This window comes from Balaenoptera borealis (genome assembly GCF_965194805.1).
Source record: "Balaenoptera borealis genome assembly, chromosome: 16".
Classification (NCBI taxonomy): Eukaryota; Metazoa; Chordata; class Mammalia; order Artiodactyla; family Balaenopteridae; genus Balaenoptera; species Balaenoptera borealis.
Window position 1 is genome coordinate 67,820,248 of NC_138872.1, and position 7,008 is coordinate 67,827,255.

Genomic DNA, 7,008 nt, shown 5'->3' on the forward strand with positions numbered 1-7,008 from the left:
AACACACATTCTAAAAGTTATGTATTTATCAGTTGATGAATACGTTGTGACCAGAGGCTCACAGGAAACTACCTCTCTATTTCTCCTAAGAGAAATGGTTCAGTATTTGCTAATTCGGTATTTGTGTGACTTCATAGAACATAACTACTGCAAGAGTAAATATCAGGAATCGACTGTACATTTTTAGTTCTAAAGGCAATCTGAGTGTGACATCTCTTATCTGTCATCTGTGCTGATTGAACAACCTGGCTGGAGGAGGTCACTTTCACTATTTCATCCTTCTTGCAGTATCCATCTCAAATCTGCAAGTGGCATTTTGTGGGAGAGGAACATACCATTAGAGACCTCCCGCGAAATGGGAGAGCCCACAACGGCGTCCATGGATGCTGTCCACGGTGCTGATCATCTAAAGCGACCTTCCTGCAAGAGAAGAAGCATCAGAAAAATCATGAAATTCACACAAGTGAACCTAAGGATCCTGTTCCCTGTTCCCCAGTGATCAAAGACAGTAGGTTTCCAAAACTGGTTAGTGAGCATGCATGAAGAGAGAGTCTTGATCTCATCCTTGTAACATCAAGTTAACATCCACAAGAACAGAGGGACATTATTCTAGAGCCACAGGAATCCTGGAAAGAGCCATACTTGGGAACAAGCTTACTTATTACCACTGGGTTCCCACACTTAGCCAATCCTGTGCCACTGAGGCCTAAGCCCTATTGTCAGTTTAACCAAACCTTTTAAACCCCTTTAGATCTCCTCTGACTCTCCAGAAGATTTAAGATTTCCTGGTATTGATATTTCTCATGACTGGCTTCCCGAGTCCCTGAACCTTGATCCTCTAAAACCCAGAGTCTCTACAGACTCTACATTATAAAAAGTTTCAAAAAGCAGAAATAAATTTTAGATAAATTGATACAACATAGAAGCCAAGAGAAGACAGTGTTTCACTGAGACAACTATCAATTGCAAGTGCCAAAGAAGGCAAAATTGGGGAAATTATGGAAGATTAGCTGTTTTGCAACCCAGAATTCACTTGGATTTTGCTTTGGGGGAAATGACCCTTTTCTCACTCTCAGATCATGTGTTTTGGGTAAAGGTGATTCCAAACCTAAGCCTGTGATCCAAACCTAAGCCAACCAGCACATTCTTTATTTTAATCACAGCTTTCAGTTAGAGGTTAGGACATGCTTCAAGCAAGGTAATAAAGCCTGCTTAGGATCATTCAGAACTAATCGTGCAATCTATGCTGGAGCCACCAGTCCTGCTGGACTCAGTTTTGTACATTTAGGGGCTGGAGCTAATGCAGGTATCTTATGATTGCACTGGACAGAGAATGGCATGAACACTGAGAAAGCAGAGTCAAGACTTAAAGGCAGAGAAAACAAGTCCTGGTGACATCTTTTGAATCCAGGTTTGTGTTAAGCTGAAACCAAACTCCTCAGTACATGAGATAATTTGTTCCATTTTAAAACCTGAACTAGTTCAGAGTTGTTTGTTTCAGATACTTGCAAAATACAGAGCTCTACTTGGATTACAAATAAGTACTAGAAGTGGAGTGTTTTAGATGATGCATGATAAAATGTGGAATTGACAAAGGCCTAGTGGGTTGGATATAGGGCAGTGAAAACCCTTCTGACATAGCTAGGAGGTTGAGAAGACTTTTCACATGTTGGCCAAAATGCTGGTTAAATTCTCCTTAAGGGAAGGTTTTTATCAGCTGGCCTGGGAAGCGTGCCCTTCCTGAACCAATGATGGCCAGAGAGAATATGTTATGATTGATGTTGAAGGGGGGGTTCCTACCAGAATCACATGGCCATAAGGTAGGGGACAAGGATTTCCCAAAGGAAAACCTAGGCTCTGTTGCCAGTAGAAAGTGGAATGGATTCCATGTAGGCAGGAGAAACAGATCCCATCAAGAACTCTCCTGTGATAGTTGTCTTGCGTGCTTTCAATAAGTCCCCATCATCATAGGTAATCTGTGCATGTCTCTTGAGCCTTAAAAAATCTGATTAATAAAAGAATGTTTCTTACGCTAGGTAATGATGCTAACTTTTGTTAGAAGCATGTGTGCCTCTTGGAGAAAAAAGTGTCCTAGAAGATGAATGTAACCAAATTTACATTTCTTTAATATTACAACAATTAATGCTATTGCTCTAAGCTAAGTCTATATGCAGAGATAGTATCCAGGTCATTGGGAGCTAGGGTCAGATTAAGAAATAAGAATGGGGCTTCCCTGGTGGCGCAGTGGTTGAGAGTCTGCCTGCTAATGCAGGGGACACGGGATCGAGCCCTGGTCTGGGAGGATCCCACATGCCGCGGAGCAGCTGGGCCCGTGAGCCACAACTGCTGAGCCTGCGCGTCTGGAGCCTGTGCTCTGCAACAAGAAAGGCCACGATAGTGAGAGGCCCGTGCACCGCGATGAAGAGTGGCCCCCGCTTGCCGCAACTAGAGAAAGCCCTAGCACAGAAACGAAGACCCAACATAGCAATCAATCAATCAATCAATCAATCTTTAAAAAAAAAAAAGAAATAAGAATGATCTTCTATCATGCCACCACCTCTCATGAGCCTAGCAAGTTGTGGAAGATGGCCCTCACTGGTGTCATCTGGCATAGAAAAATGTTCCCGAGAAAGTTTGTAGATCCTGCGTCTGGGACTGGATATGGAATACACTTACTTTAAGGAGTGGAAGATGGCATCACCCTCTCCAAGCAGATTGTTGGTTGGGGTTCCTTTGATTTCTAGTGAGAGAAACTGAACTCAGAATGTCTTGAGCACAACAGCAAATGTATTGGCTCACATGACTGAAAAATCCAGGAGGTATACCCAGCTTCAGGTAGTGCTGGGTCCAGAGACTCACATTTTATCATCAGGGCTGGAACAATCTCCATCTCTCAGCTCTCCTTTTCTCCCAGGTCCCATGTGATTCTCCCAACAGTTCTTAGATTACACAATTCTTTCTGCTGTTAGTGCCAACAGTAAAAGAAGTTCTCCTTTTCAATCTTTCAGAAAATGTCCTGGGTGGGCCTGACTCTCATTGGATTGAATTGGGGCCCATGCCCACTCCTGAACAAAACACTGTGACCTGAATGATAAGATAAGCGGATTGGCTAGACCTAGAGCCAGAGGTGTGATCAACCCAGCTTGAACCACAGTTCAAGTACTAGGAAAGGAGGATGAATTGGTCTCCAAAGGATATTCAGGATGTCTCCAGAATAAGAGGAAATAGGTGTTGATAAAAAACGAAAGAAAGAAAGAAAACAGATGACCACTATACCAGTGTTTCAGGCAAGCAAATCTATAAAATCTGTGCATTTAGGGGACAGTGTAAATCTTATCTAATATTGCCTTTTCCTAAATGGCCTAGAAGTAGTACTATTAACACAAAAGGATGTGTTGGTTCACTTCATTTTAAGGTTTCTTCTTCACTCATAGCCACCTTCTCTGAGAATTGCCCATCTACCCATAGTGGTGGACATGTACTGCCATGTTTGATCCTACCCTCATGGTGCTAGCTGATTGGACCAGGCATGAAGACAACAGATCCCAAAAATCTAGCTCATCTGCATACTAGTGGTTAATCAAATTCTTCATGGGCTCTGCTGAGACTGAGAAGGGGTTTGAGAACTCAAGAAAACCCACAAAATCCTCCTCCTGAGAGATCCAGAACGTTCCTGGTTCCCATTCTCCTGAGGCCTTATTTGTGTTTCTTCAGATCCTGTTAAAAAGACTTCTGCCTGCATCCATTTAATAATTTCTTGGTTTTGCTTATGCTAATTTGAGTCTATTTCTGTTAACTGAAACCAAATGACTTTACCAAGACTAATTCCAGTCACAAGTTTCCAGCAGCATTGAGGAAGGAGTAGCTGATTTTGAGTGTGATTTTAATGTTCTCTGAACTTGGCCCCTGTGGTTGCATTTCCCAGGCTCTAAGCTCTTGCTGCTAAGCCTGTCACTAGTCCCAGTAGTTCTGAAATGTTTGGGTCTTTCAAAGCTCCTGTTTGAGTGAAGTAGTGCCAGTTATCAATTGCCACAGCAATGTCGCATGACTGGTGCACCTGAAATCAGCTGTTGGGTAAGCGTGGCAATCCTCCTGATCTTGACTGGGCCTGCCATACAAGAAAATAACATAGGAAGGCAGGTAGGAGGCATTTGGAATGATAGGAAATACTGTGATTTTATTTTATTTTTTAAAAGTCTTTATTGAATTCGTTACAATATGCTTCTGTTTTTATGTTTTGGTTTTTTGGCCCCAAGGCATGGGGGACCTTAGCTCCCCGACCAGGGATTGAACCCGCACCCTCTGCATTGGAAGGCAGATTCTTTACCACTGGACCACTAGGGAAGTCCAAACATTGTGGTTTTAAATAGGGTAACCAGGGAAGTTCTAACTGATAGAAAAACAATAACTCAAAGACTTGAAAGAGGCAAGGAGATAATCCATGGAATTATCTAAGTGACTGTGTGCGTGTGTGTGTGTGTGTGTGTGTGTGTGTGTGTGTGTGCTTGTGTAGAGAGAGAGAGCAGTTCAGATAGCAAGCCCTGAAGCAGGAGTGTGTCGATCATATACAAGAAACAACATGGAGTTCAATGAGGAAGAAGCAGAATGAGCCAGAGTAAGGGTGGTAGGAGATAAGGGAAGGGTGATAACAGGGGTCAGGTCATGGAGGACCTTGTAGGTGACATGAAGGCTTTGGCTTTTACTCTGAATGAAGTAAAAAACCATTGAATGGGTTTAAACAGAAGGGTGACATGATCTGACTAACTTAACAGCATCCCTTTGGGTAGTGAATTGACAACAGGCTGTAGAGGACAGACTCAGTGAGACTAGTTAGGAGGCTATGGCAATGGTCCAGGTGAAAGAAATGATGGATTGGAGCACAGTGGTGGCCCCAGAGGTAATGAGAAGTAGATTGTAGATATATTTCATAAATATGGACATGATGCTTCCAAAGGGAAAAGAAGTTGCCTATGGTCTAATGATGACAGAGATGGTTCAGAGACAACACCACTCTGTACCAAAGATGGTTTTTACAACTTCGGTCAACTATGCCTTATGCAAGCACCTTGATAGAAGGCTTGCTGCCCCATGGCCTAGGAAGTGAGGGGCTTCTCTGCATCTCAGCCATTCTAAGCAAGGACTTTTCGTCATTCTTCATGTGGGGCCTGGGAGGATGAGGGTTGGTCCCACTCACAGCAAGATTCTCATGCAGCTTTGTGGGTAAGTGTGTAGGCTTTGTATTCTACAGAGCAGACTTGGATGCACATCTTGGCTCTACCACTTACTTACAAATGGTAAACTTCAGCTTTCTGAGTCTCAGTCCCATCATCTGTAAAACTGGGGTAATAATAACTCAGTAAGCAGAGACAGTGATGGCATAGTGGAAAAACAAAAGCCAGAACTGAATTCATGAAAGAAAACCAGACACAAAAGAGTACATACTATGTGACTCCATTTACATGAAATTTAAGAACCAAAAAAATTAATCTATTATTGCCATAGGAAACACTGGTTGCCTATGTGGGAAGTGAGTAAAAAGGAGCTGAGGGAACTTTCCGCGGTAATGATCTATATATTGATTAGGGTGATGGTACATAGTGTATACCTTTATCAAAACTTATTGAACCTGTAAAATCTGTACATTTCACTGTATATAAATTTTAATTGGATTTTTAAAAAGAAGCCAATCCAGCCTAAATTCATTATATCCTATGGTGATATAGAGCTGATTTTAAGTCTTATCCCTGACTTCAACTAGCTCCCATCTTGTAAAAACATTCTTATTTTTATGGCACAGGTGATATGTGTATATATATATATATATATATATATATATATATATATATATATATATATCTCACAAGTAAAATTTGTGATATATATAACACAAGAAAACACAAATAAGTAAAATTCAATTGTAAGCCTACCCCAAGAGATAACCTCTTTTTAAATATTTTGATATATATTCTATTATTCTATATATTGTTTGGTAGCCTGACCTTTTCTCGTAACTGTACTTTTTGTTGTACCAATTAAACTGGGTAAGTACATTGACAGAAAAAAAAAAATACACCAGTAGAAATTTATCCCAAGGAAATAGAGATGTACATGATATTTTACAGAATAATTTATATTAGTGAAAAATTAGAGGAAATCTTAAACTATATCAATAGATCGATTAAATAAGTTATGTGAAAGGAATACTTTGGTAAATGTAGTTATTGGCAAGGAAAGTTACACATATCATGAAGTGAAAAAGCTGGCTTTATTTTACAATGAGAATCTAACTGTGCAGTGTATTGTCATTAAAACAAAGTTAAATTAGAGAACAGTATGTACATCATTATATATACATACTGGTAACTATGTTACTGGTATTTAGTGGGGGTCGCAGATTATGGAAAGACGTCCATTTTCTCTTTATCTTTTGAGTTCTTAACTATGAGGATGTATTGTCAGAAAAAAAACAGTTGAGGTTTTAAAAGATGATTTTCTTTAAATTGCCCTCCCCAGATACTGACCCACTCACTTGGGCAAGTGCCCCTTGCTAACTCAAAGTGTGGTCCTTAGACCAGCAACAGAAGCATCACCTGGGAAATCCAAATTCCCAAGCCCCATCCCACCCCTAGCGAATTAGAATCTGCACGTGAACGCGATTAGCATGTCTGAGCAGCTCTGAGCAAGAGCGGACCGCTTCCCCTGTCTGTGTCCTTCCCTACTCAAGGGGCCTGTGACAGAGGTGTCCCTATGGTCCCTCCCAGTTGCAATTTTCTAAGCTCATGTCTTGTTTTCAGCTTGAATGCCTATAAAAAGACAGCTGAAGATTCTAAAGGATGAGCGGCCTGCCTGAACAGCCCTGCTGCCCAGGTGGGCACTGAAGCAGCCTCAGGGTACATCCAGGTCAGGAGGAAGCCAGGGGCAGGAGGCTACTTGGGATTTCTCTTGATGGTGGGGGCGGGAGGGCGCCCAACTGGACCAGAATGGAAGGCGCTGGGCAGTAACAGGGCA